Source organism: Hydractinia symbiolongicarpus, chromosome 8 (genome assembly GCF_029227915.1).
Source record: "Hydractinia symbiolongicarpus strain clone_291-10 chromosome 8, HSymV2.1, whole genome shotgun sequence".
Taxonomy (NCBI): Eukaryota; Metazoa; Cnidaria; class Hydrozoa; order Anthoathecata; family Hydractiniidae; genus Hydractinia; species Hydractinia symbiolongicarpus.
The window spans coordinates 4,879,378-4,892,426 of NC_079882.1; the positions used below are offsets into that span (position 1 = coordinate 4,879,378).

General features: G+C 32.8%; 1 long non-coding RNA gene across 1 annotated transcript; it reads left to right on the forward strand.

Annotated features, from left to right (window-relative positions):
• The first annotated feature begins 220 nt into the window (after positions 1 to 220).
• LOC130655569 (uncharacterized) lies at positions 221 to 7,881 on the forward strand. Its single transcript, XR_008984690.1, has 4 exons — positions 221 to 643; positions 920 to 1,453; positions 2,207 to 3,270; positions 5,627 to 7,881. It is a non-coding gene; the product is annotated as an uncharacterized LOC130655569 (long non-coding RNA).
• Positions 7,882 to 13,049: the final 5,168 nt, after the last annotated feature.

The following is a 13,049-nucleotide window of genomic DNA, read 5'->3' on the forward strand; positions in this document are numbered from 1 at the left end:
CGTGTTTTTGACTTTTGTAAAGTTGTTTATATTTTTTACATCAAGCTTTATCAAAGTATATAAAATATGCTATAAACGTGTTCTGCCATTTACACAAATTTTTCGCTAGTACATTTATTTGAAGTTAAAGTTTTGTGAACGGGTAGTAACAATGGACGTCGTATGTTCTAAATTGTTGACCAGTGTTCAAAGTCTTTATAGTAGACTTAACGGCTAAATTAACGAAAAAAAAAATCTTGATTTGATGGTTCTTGACATGGAAATTATTCAAATGTTTAACAGTAATTACATTTTCCATTGTTTTTTTTTATGTTTTTCTGCTTAAGTAGATTTTTAATGAGGCGTTACAACTAGTCTATACGGGTAACACAATAATCACATCTATGATTGGCATTGGAGATGTTTTTATTTTTCTTCAAGATGCCGGACAACTTATGTCATGACTCATTTTACGCTGCGACACGACGTCAATGCATTATTCTGACAAAATGATACAGGCAACGAGTAGGCAAACTTCTGAAGAAAACGTGTTTGTATACGGACAAGTTATTGCTGACGTCATCAAATGTCTAAAATCATCATTCATCGGCAAAAGTGGATTTTTTCATGGGAATTGCAATAAGTTATTTTTGATAGGGTTAAGGTTAGTTTTCAATTATTTTTTTTACCTGCTGTGAAGAGAATTTTTTTATTATAATTTTATAATCTCACTTAATAGATCAGCGAATGTTAATTGCAGAAAAATTGTCTGATCGTGATATCGAATTCCACCCAAAACAATTCTAATAAAATACTCGGGTGTCTTTGTATTTCTAAGCAAACATCGATGAGAAAAAGCTATATTCTACATTGGAAGCAAATTATTTTTATACTTGAAATGTGCCAATTTTGTATACGTTTTTAATTTCTACTTTATTAGATTCCATGGAAAAAGAAGAATAGGAATATCAGAAAAAATCAGCTTTTATGAGCTATTCTGCATTTCTCAGCAACAAGTAATTTAACCTAAGTACGGAGTTCACTGATTCCATTCTTGAGAAAGGCTTCTTTATCAATCCAAACATTGTTCAAAAGTTCCAGTACTTTAACGAACCTACGCATGGCTTCGATATAACTGACCACTATGAAAGCAGCATTTTTTTTCGCATACATTTTAAAATTAGAAACGTTATTGAAGGATATGAGCAAACTATTTCTGTACCGCATAAGAAAAAATTTACTTAAAACAAAACAAAATCGTGTTGAATCATAATCAGATATGTGTTTTATGCAACAAGTATAGGAACCAACATAACAATTGATCTTAATGTTTGGTAAATTGTGCAAACAAACGTCACTGGGTCCTTTACAAACGTCATTCAAGTCTATAAAATAACCTGAAGTTACTTGGCTTGATTATTTTATTTTCGATACCCTTGGAACAGCACATCAACAAGACGTTAAAGTTTTTAAGGTATGGATGTTTTTTAACATTTTCCATGCTTGATAGGTTTCATTATTTTATCTATCATAACTAAATATTAAAGTACTTGCGCTTATTCTCTATCCTGCCATGTTTTGTTGAAAATTGTAGTTAAATTGCGGTTTGTGCTACGGATGCACGATGTCTGAGATATATGCGATATGCGAAAATCGAATGATGCTACTGTCTGTGTTTTCCGCCCAAGTGGGTCGTGATAGACACGCACAAAATCACCAAGCACCAAATAAAATCCAATTTTACATTTATCAAAAATATAAACGTTGCAAGATCTAGGAGTTATGAATATTAGGATCTTTAAAACGCTTTAAGTTAAAATTTGAGAAATACGTCTAATGAATATAATGCTATGACAATTTTGGTTGTAGATTTATTATCTTAAGGCTTTCATTGATGGCCTTGTCCGTATAAGGTTTTCTGTTAATTTTACCTTGCAAGAAAAAGCTTGTGGCTCTTTAACTTTTTTTACGTGTAAGTTTTTGTTTTTTTTCTCTTTTTGACTTTTCATTCATCACTAAGTTATTTTTAAAAAATGGGAAATATATAAACCTTGCCATATTCCACCTAGGAAAAAGGTTGTTGATTATTATTGTTTTGCAACTAATCAAGAAGAAGAACATGCTTGGTTTTATCAATGATTAGCAATAAAAGATTGCTAAAGATGTTTTATAACTTGCATATTCAACATGAATTAGGAACTAACACTAAAAAAATATTTTTCCATAGAAACCAATAGAAAATGGAAAGAAAAAACATTCTGTTGTATTACATACTGATATGCGCAATTACCTATTCTCATACTACTGTATCACCATATGGTAAATGCATCTATCAATGCCAGACTAACTTTGCTCAATGTCAGGCAATAGATGAAAACGAGATGACTATTTGCTTCAATGGAAAGAAACAATGTGTAAGAATTTGCATAGCGAAAAGTTCGGGTACATTGGCAGCAAAAAAGTTTCTATTTGAAAAAATCTTAAAGAAAATGAAGAAGAGAGAATATTAGATTGCCCGCATGGTGAAATTGTAAATTCTTGGTCGACAACATTTGAGAGAGCATGTTAGTGTTTTGAAAATATGTAAGGTTGGAAAAGTAGACTGCCATGAAAAATCAGAGCAAAGAAAATATATGTGCTAACTGAATTGGAGGCAATCAGGAAACTGCTTAAAAAGAACATTCTATTTTGCGTTTAAATTTATTTTATTATACTGTATGGTATTTATGTTGTTGTAATTAACTTTATTATTCAAAATCCGTGCGAATATAGAAATGCTTATGACACATTTATATTTATTCTGTTCTTTCTCTTTTTTTTTTTTTTATTTGATGTGCAGGAAAAAAAGCAAAGAAATAGGATTTTTTCATGAAGGAAATAAAACATTTTCTCTCACGTAGCGGAGAACTAGTCCTTTTTAAATAATTAAGAAACTTCCTTCTCCAGTATTTTACACTCGTCACAATACCAGTCATTATTATTTCATAAAGAATGTTTAAACGGCTTATAAGCCATTAATAGAGTTAGCTATGATTTTCTTGGAAGTATTATTATCTTAACAAACCCATGCATTTATGCTGGCAGAATATGACATATTAAACGTTAATGGTTTTGTTCATCAAAGTTACAAACATTTAGAACAAAAGTAGTAGCACGTGTTGCAGTTAAAACATAAAGAGAGATTTTAAAGCTTTCACACAGAGTCATATAAAAATTTAAACTTTTACTGTCAAGCTAAAGAAAACAAGTGATTAATCACTTATATAATCTGTCAATTCACAAAATAAATCTGTAAGTCATATGTTTTAAATTTTTCACAAGCTAAATAAAGTATACATTTACGCGCTTCTTTTAAATGGCTTTCAAAGGTAACGTATTTAAACCACACACTACTGTGGCTTTATGGCACAACTTAAATTAGCTTGCATTTTGCTAGACCACACTAAAGTATCATTACTTTAACAGGTAAGATTAGAATAGCCGCATCTGTTATTGTTTTCAGGCAAAATCGTTAAGGTTATCCGTTATCTTCACTCTTTTTGCAACTCTGTACAAGACTAGCGGTTTAAAGTGAAGTATTGCAAAAGCTGAAAATACGCTGCTGTCCTAATAATGCCCTTAAAGTAAACTACTGGAAAACGAGATATAAGTAATGAGTTGAAATAAGCAGAAGCTTTTCGAAGTTATTTCGTCATCAGTGCCATTACCCACAATAACATTAGAAAAAATGAAAAAATACATATGTACAAATTCATTAATCTCATGTGATGACATGTTCGAATAGATGCAATATGGTGAAATCAACTTGTTAGTTCAGTGATGGTCATGTGAGGTCAATAAAAAAACTCAGGTTTTTACGAGATCTTTGTATCTTTGTATCTTTGTGTCTCTGACAAGCTTGTGCATATTTTAACCAATTAGTTATATCTTGTTTTTATTTTTCTATCATAATTTGGGAATAAACACAAATTTTTCGCTTAAAAAATTGTAATCTTCAGAGAATGAAAAAAGTCTTCATGAATGTCTCCAAGCAAGAAATAAAAGAAGTAAGGAAGGAACTAAAACTGAACAATAGACTGTTTTTGATATCGGACTGTTATTTTTTTCTATTGCTAGTCATGGTACCGATCTGATAACAGCTTTCTGGTTGGTCGATTTATTTGAAATTTTAAAGCTACTTAAGTAAATATAAACGGCAAAACAAGAGTCTTTTTCATAAGGTCTCTTTTATCATTTTCGAGGAAAGATTTTTCGTGCATTCCTAAACACAAAATGGTCTTTGCGTTATGAACTAACTAAATAGGGCGATCATAGAGATATTTTTGAATTCATAAACAAAAACAGTAATAAGAAACCTTATTAATTATAATCTCAATGTACACAAAGCTATATTGGAAAAAGAGATGACTCATCGTTTGTAACAGCGTGAAGATGGAAATGTATTTACACGATTAGGTTACATCAGCACTTGTTCTGCAAATCAATGCCCGGTTTTCTCATAACGATGTTTATTTCACGAGTACATTTTGAACCGGTATCTTAATAAAAAGTTCAGTTTTTATTCAGTTTTTTATTCGAACGAATTTCCTTTACATTCATGACTGTAATCTCTTTCTTTCTTTCTGAAAAGGTGACAAAGAATCGATCTAAGACAGGCTCTATTTACTTTCGAAGCTATTTACATTGAGATCAAGTTTTGATAATCTAAAAACCAACATAAAGTATAAGCTTGATGATATCTTATACCGGTATAAAATAATGATACCGGTATTTCTTTGTTTTAAATGGATGTCTGTAACTTTACTCAGCACATAAATTTAGTTTCGTGCAGGATTTATTAAATATATATTAGGACAAATTGGCTGATAATGAGTCTAATTACTTCAATATGGAACGAATTTGTGCGAAATTACCTTATTTACATACTATTCGGTTTTTACCGATATCGGTCCCAGGGCTGTTTGTATTTTTTCATATCTGACGGCGTTTCTATCTTACCTTTTTCTTCCGATCTCCCAATAAGCGCAGCAGGTTGATGGATAAAAAGCCCATTCTATGAAATTAGTTTTTTTAAACATCACAAATTGCCAAAATACCTGCTTCCGGAAAAATAATATAAAAAGATCGAATAATCCAGTTTATCATGTATAAAAATTATGTACAATAATTGTTCTGAAAAAATAGTGTTATGGTGCAAATTTTAAATTCCAATCTTATTTCTAGAGGTATGTATATTTTTCTGATAACAGGGGTTTCATGGAAGTTTAATAGGCAGTGTCGAGCAATAACAAATAAATTTCGCAGGTTGTAGTAGTTGGTAGCTATACAAAATAGTGAAATAAGGGCTGTCCACAAAAAAATTGGCAGGGAGGCGAAATTTACACTCCCTGCTAAGTGTATTCAGCGTTAAACCCCATATGGCACTTTATAATGCTTTAATTGTTTTTGTTCAATTACAATGTCTTTAGTATTGATTTTGAGTAAAAAAATGGAAATCATAAAAATACACAAGTAACTTTTCCCAATCTTTGGAATTCATGCTACAAAAAAAGTTCGTTGGGTGTCTCAGATACATCCAGGTGGCCAACATACATTGGGTTGTATGATTTTAAGTTTAATTGAAATGAAGTGTATATTTTTTATTTAGAGAAAACATTGCATCTAAAACAGCACATTGCCGAAAGAGTGGAAGTGGAAGCTTGTAATAAGACGATACGAAGCTAAATTGTGAATGTGCGAAACTGTCTACCTGTACTACACGCTCTATCCGATGTAAAATGCAGATATCATCGTTCGTTTTTTAATTGCAGAAAGTAACAGCCAACATTCTAATTACATAAATTTTCCGTTATCCCTGAAAATTCTGGATAGACGTGGAAATTTAATTTTCCTTCGAAAGCCTGAAAAACATTTTTTAAAGGTTTTTAATTATTTTTTTTGTTGATAAATGAAAAATAGCTAGCTAGCTTTGAACAGAAGATGATATGAGTAACTGGCTGGCTTTTTCCAAATGTATTTCACATTTGGAAAAAGCCAGCCAGTCAATGGATTTATCAGAATTGTTGATGTTGCTGGCACATATCTGTCTCCGCTTATTGAGTGTACATTGAGTCTAGCAGTATTTAAAAATCACATTTTACACATCTCTGATTTTAGAGTTAGGATATTAATTTGACTTTCTTATTGTGGTTGACAAGTTGGACACTAAACTCCATGTTGTTAGTATTGGTGCTAAAATGTAAGGACTCTTCCAAGCGATTCACAGCTATTCTTGGGATGTTCTTGCTGAATGTTTATCACATTTTAAGCCTCTTCCCTATGTCCTATTTTGTAAAAAAAATATTAAATATTCCAAACCGTGTTAGTTTTTTTGGGGTGACGAAATTTCTAGTGATTTTACTCAGTCAAAATAAATTTCAACTTGGGAAAAGTTCAAAGCATTCTCCAATTCATTTTGAAAATTGTTCTTGGTGAAGGAAAACATTGCAAAAATTGATTCTAACTATTTTAGAACATATTTTATATATACTTATCACTTACGTTATGTTTTTCTTGTTATGCCTGTTATATTTACTTAGCTCTTTTGTTATATTTTATTGACTTTATTTCTTCCCCTTAAGCAAAACAAAAATTATCAAAAATGTTGACCTCATCAAAATTTTGATGACGTCAAAGATACATAGGGGGGACCACCATATGGTCCTCTCCCAACGATTCAGCCCTTTAAAGCCCAGTTGGAATAGGGTTAATAAAAAACAAAATGGTTAATGAAACGGTTTCGGTGTCATGCCAAAAAGAAATTTTTTTTTAACAAAATGCTTTTCAAACTTTAGCTTTAATCAGGAAAGACATTGTAAACTTTTGGTTTAATATTTTTACAGATCAACACTATTGAGGATCTCCTTGAAAATAATTTATTGTAAATAAACAACTTCAACAGTTCTGCGAAATTTTTAAGATTTATACAAATAAACCTAGTTGATAAGAACATTGATTTCAACATTCTTATAAGAGCAAGATATGTATGTTGTAAGTCAAGTTAAATCTTAAACCAAGTTGACCAGAAGTAAAGAGTGGTCGAGCGCATTTTATAGAAAACCAAGTTGACCCAATGAATTAGTTAAAGTTGCCCGTACTGCGTAAAGTTCCTGATGTATTGTCTGAAGTCTGGACAATAAGGTAAAAGTCTAAATTGTGTTCAAAATAGGCTAAAGTGATTGCTAAGAAATTTAAAGGTAGAAAGATGTATTTTCGAAGTTAAAATATATTTACAAGCATTTCACACTTATGTACAAAAAGAGTGTGTTGTGGCTAAAAATCTTTCAACAAACTCTCATACTTTGGCGTAATTGGACCGTTCTACAGGCAATCGTAACACTTCACTTTGCCGTCTATGTTCAACAATAAAATGTAGTGGTCTACGCTTCCTCTACGGTATAGGACGTAATCACGATAAAGTGATATATAGCATCCTTTTACCTGAAAATAACTGTGTAAAATAAATAGGGAAAGTCGATTAAGTTTTGCAAACCTGTCAAATTATATTACCGAATTATGCATAGTTATTATTTAAATTCTGTAATAGTTTAACATTATCTAGGATATGAAAAAAAGGTTTTTTGAGGTGAGGTGTAACCTTTAATACGTAACATTGGTTGCAACATGTACAATTTATTCTTTTATTCTCTTCCGTTTTCAAACATTGAATTCACATTAGCTACTTACTTACTTACTGTAAGTAGCTAAGGTTAACCATAACAATGCTGGATACAAATGTATGATTATTGACAGTCAATAAGAAAGAGAGAGAAAATAGTGACAGAGAGAGAGTGTGACAGTGACATAATTACAACAATGTTGAAAATGCTTTGTAGATTACTAATGCAACTAAGCTACAGCTACACCCTTGAAAAATATTTAGAATAATGCAATGAGAAAATATGGCCTTGTTTTTTATTGCTGATGTTGAAATCTGTTTTTGCTGCCTCCCCCCACTCTCCCCTGAAGTCAATGTTACTTACCTTTAAGGTACATCTGCTAGCGTCATCCTATCTTCAATATTGGTTTTGAGGAAAGGGAGAGCTCAAAATGAAATTCCCAATAAGATAAGCCAGGTTATAGCTTCACTGGCTTCTTGCTGTTTTTCCTGAATCTTATGCTGGCTAGCTAATATCAAGCTAGTTTCAATTTTTCAACTTACCAGAGTAATCAAATGCCACTGAGTGTTAAATTGACAATCAATTAACAAAATAAAAATGTATTTACATCGTTCTAAAAATGTGGCTAGGTTAGGTTCAGCGTAAAACCTACAATGTTTTTTTTCAATCACCTTTTTGCCTTTCCTAACAATACCCTCATTAAGAATGTGTTATCTTCGATTTGTGAAACCGAAAGCTAAACGCCGTAAAAATTAATATTTTATTAAAACATTTTTCAAACTTGCATGTTAACAACTAGCGTCACGAAATTTGTTCAAAGCTAATTTTGTTAAACTATTCTGTGACCCGTGGATAAATCCACGGTTTTGCCTGTCCTTTATTTACCGCATTTTGTGTATATCGCTCCTGCGGCTACCATTTTGCGTGGTAGACAAACGCATACGGGTATTATAATAAGCCCGTGAAAAAATCCACGGGGTCGCCCGTCCTTTAAATTAACCCGTTGCAACAAAGTGGACAGAAATATATCGCATTTGGTATTGATGCGCATTTTAAAAATTTCGTGTTTTCGTTACGGGACACGGCTTTCGCGGACACACAGACAGACAGACGACGGCTTTTATTAAAGAGACTAGTCGATAAGGCCCGTTGAGAAATCCACTTAGGCAGAAGGACAATGGAAAAATAGGTTGTTTAAGATTTTTTGCTGACGTCAGCAGTGCAATTACAAAAGACTTTGGCGAAATTTAGTTTATTCGTTGCCTGTACTGTGTAGAGGTTATATATACAGGTAAACCGTGTTGCTTATGTCGTTAACAACGCCATGGGCTGAGCGCTTAGTACAGGTAAACGGTGTTCCACATATGTAGTTTAGACGTAACCCAATTTTTCAAAAAGTGCAGTCCATTGTTAACATCGGGCTAAGCGCTTCGTACAGTTGAACAGGTGTACAGGCGTAATACCCTTTTCCAAAAAAACTTTGTCGCAACTTCTGTTTAAATAACAACAGGTAAATATATGAGATAGCTAAATGGCTATATCCTCGACATAAAAATAAATGTTGGGTTGGAGAAAAACCTCTTATACCAAACAAAATTAGTAAAAAGTAAGGCTATTAGCTAACTAGCCTTCAAAATATTCGTTCCTAGCCAAAAATCCTAAAACTGGTGCGTTTAAGATCTGTACGTAGCTAAAAAACGTGGCAATATATTTATCTTCACATTTTAGAACATAAAAAAACAAATATTACAAATATAAAAAGCTTATAGAAGACAAAAAGGTGAAACAGACTGACCACGAAACCATGAAACGACCATGAAACAACACTGACCACGATTACTTTTTAAAAGCTAAAATGGCCATCATGTTTCTTCGTTGGCATGTCTAGGCCGCGAAAGCGATTGGTTTTTCAAGGAATCAGGCGTTTTGATTGGTATACACGTGCGAGCGGTCAAAACAAAGTCAGTTAAACTGTCAGTAAAACCATCTTATTTGTTTTCTGTGGCTCCTGAGCGGAATCGGCGATTAAGGTCACGGGGGTAAATTATTATTAAAAATGGCGCATTTAAATAATAAATTCATTTTAATCACTTAATTTGTTTTTAAATTAGAGGTTTAATTATTAAATTAATTAAATTATGTAAGAAAATAAATTAATTTCTGTAATTTATTTTGATAAATCCTAAGATTTCCAATTAAACAACCCCCTGGTTTTCAAAAGTTCGCGGAAAGATCAAAGGAATATCGGTAACCCTTTTGAACAAACAAAATACGGCTATTATTATAGAGACTAGTCGTTTAACCCGTGGAATAACCCACGGAAATTAACCGACGTAATTATTTCGCCCACCGGTTATAAAATTATTTCGCGCACCTGTTATAAGATTACTCTGTGATAGCTATGGTTCCTGGAAATATACACTTATAGGCACGGAAGCAGTGTAAACTACACCTTTTTTATGGTATAGATTTTCGGAAGTAGTGTTACGCCGCTTTCTCGTAAAATTCATATATTTAACAATAACTGACGCATTTTTACGACATGATTGAGGTTAAAAAAGAGGCCTTTCTTGCAAATCGCTTTTAAAAAACCAAATTAGACATTTTCTTACACTTTTTGTTCAGTTAAAAACATAATAAGTTTCGGCAAAAAAAATTAAGCACATTCAGCTTTATTGTTAAAAATAATTAAAATGGTTGAAGATGAAACAAAATTTTACAAAATAATATTCAAATTCATGTTTAGAAGAAATAAAAAATCACTTACTAAATTCTTCTAAAACTTATTGTTCTCCTATTATCAAAAACTTGTTTTTGTTAATTTCCTTTCAAAGGCGCGAATAATTAAAGCTTCTTTAATGAAATAGACAACGCAATGTTAATTGTCCGCAACTTTGTTTGTCCGTGTAGTTATTTATAACAAAGAAACTGCATCGAAGGAACAATAAAAGTTAATTAACCATGAATTTTGTATAAAAAACTTTTTGAATTAAACTTTTGGACTACGCAAAAGACAAAAAAGAATAAAACTTTAAAATAGCGTAGCGAAAAGATCAGAGAGCTGCGCGCAATTTCGTGCGTGGTTAACACAAGTCGCTTTTGGCGCACGAACAGACAGACGGAATACAGCTATTATTATAAAGACTAATTGTTGCGCGTGTTCGCCCGTCCTTTATACTTACCCGTCGCAGCAAAGTGGATAAAAATATATCGCATTTGATATTCTTGTCTCCGTAACATCATTTTGTAACTCAGCGGGGGGCTTGCGCAGGGACAGCCGGACGGGGTCGCCCGTCCTTTACATATCGAATTTCGTGTTTCCGTTACGGAAGGTGACTTTCGCAGACACACAGACAGACGACGGCTATTATTAAAGAGACTAGTCGTTAACCCGTGGAAAAATCCACGGGGTCGCCCGTTGCATTCGTCGTCCTTTATATTTACCCGTTGCAACAAAATGGATAAAAACATATCGCATTTAATATTCATGTTTCCGTAGCATGATTTTCTAACTCAGCAGGGCGTCCGCGCAGAGACAGACAGACGACGGCTATTATTAAAGAGATGTTATTTTCATGTTTTTCTGTAATTTTTCATGTGTATTTCCCGGAATGAAAAGGAGCATTTGTGTATATGTTAAGCCTAAAAAACCTGTGCTGTACAAAGCTGAACTCACAAAATCTTTACGAACTATGGCACAGCTTATAACACCCGAATGTGGCTATGCCGAACAAATAACATGATTTTGTCGTACCGCATAGCACGGCTTCAACTGCCATTTGAGCCGCACTAAAGCGTGCGCATAACGTTGAAAAACTACTTATTTAACAAAAAAATTGTTGCCAAAAGCAGCTACCATCTTGACAAATTTCGTGAGAGTTCAGTTCGGTCCTGCTTGGCCTAACAAATTTAAAACGGTGTGAAGAGCAAAGCCCAACCGAGGCGTGATTAAGATTTTGGGAGTTCGGCCAGCACGGTACAGTTTATGAACCTTCACTCTTTGATGAAGTTCCAAGGCGCTTAACTACCCATCTGAGTTGAGTTGAAATTTAGCGAATTTTACTTTTTTAGCAGAAATTTGTATTTGTTTATTCTTAACATTTTAACAAAATGTTAACAAAACATGTTTGGCTTCATCACAGTAAATTAAATTCATCCACTTTGATCGTCACAGGCGGATAGTTTTTCCTATTAACAGACTAGGGACGACCTGGGACCGAATTAGGACCAATTTTCCAAAGCTGATGTAACCTATGCGTGTTGGAACAGTACATCATCTTGATAAGCATTTTAAGCTCCATGCGATAAAGACAAGGAGTAAACAAAGTGTAAAAAAATGTACATTGGTTGGCGTTAGCAAAATGTTTAAGCTTTATCCCCCTTACCCGCTGATTAAAGCCGCGTGATCCTATCATTACTTTGATCAGCATATCAAGCTCTACACAATAAAATTTTTCTAAAGTAATATGACTTTTAAGTAACTTTTGTGCATCGACGGATCATTGCTGACGTCCAGATTCTGAGAAACACTTTGAATGTTGTCTGTACACTTGGCTTGTCAAAATTGATATGCTGTCAAAAAACAGTTTATAGGAGTCTCCAAAAATGGCTAAATTCAGGGACTCAGAAACTATGGTAGTAGTAAAAAAAATTTTGGGTTCATTTCATGAGACTGGTCTGAAAACATATAATACTAAGTTTCAAGTCATTATTTCAATTTTTACTGAAGTAATAGGACTTTTAAGTAACTTTTGTGCATCGACGGATCATTGCTGACGTCATAAAAATTCAAATAGTGGATCTTTTTTATCGACTACGATATACAATAGATGTACCTTTCTGAGGCCAGCTTAGTGGTTGTATCAATTGGTATCAAATGGTGATTCTTTCTTACATCTATGTTTATAAAAAACCTATTATCCAAGTTCCTAAATCATGAAATAATAACTAAAAGCCAGATGAATCCATATTAAATAGTGTTACTTGTAATAAAAGTCTTGCAATTTATAGATTTTCTTGTATTGTTTAAACACGTCACAATTAGCAGGACCTATGTCTAGAATTGCAAATCCAAATATTACACATAAAAATGACAAAGACATGACAAAGTAGCTATGGTTCAATACAGCAGTGGTTTGTTTAATCCCAACTAGGCCTACTTCTCCTGATAAAGGATATAAAAAACACTATCTTGATTGACATATTTAAGTACTATATATGAGGAATACTTGAACTGAGAGTCCTTGTGTAAGTTTACAATTTAAAAAAAGCCTCTTTCATGCGAAACACATGTGACAAGGTTACAAACATTTAGCAAGAAAATAATGGCTTAACGCGCAAAAGCGCTAACCGATCAAATATAAAGAATTTTAATTTTTATTCTATTTCAACCTTAACTGTTATGACATTTTT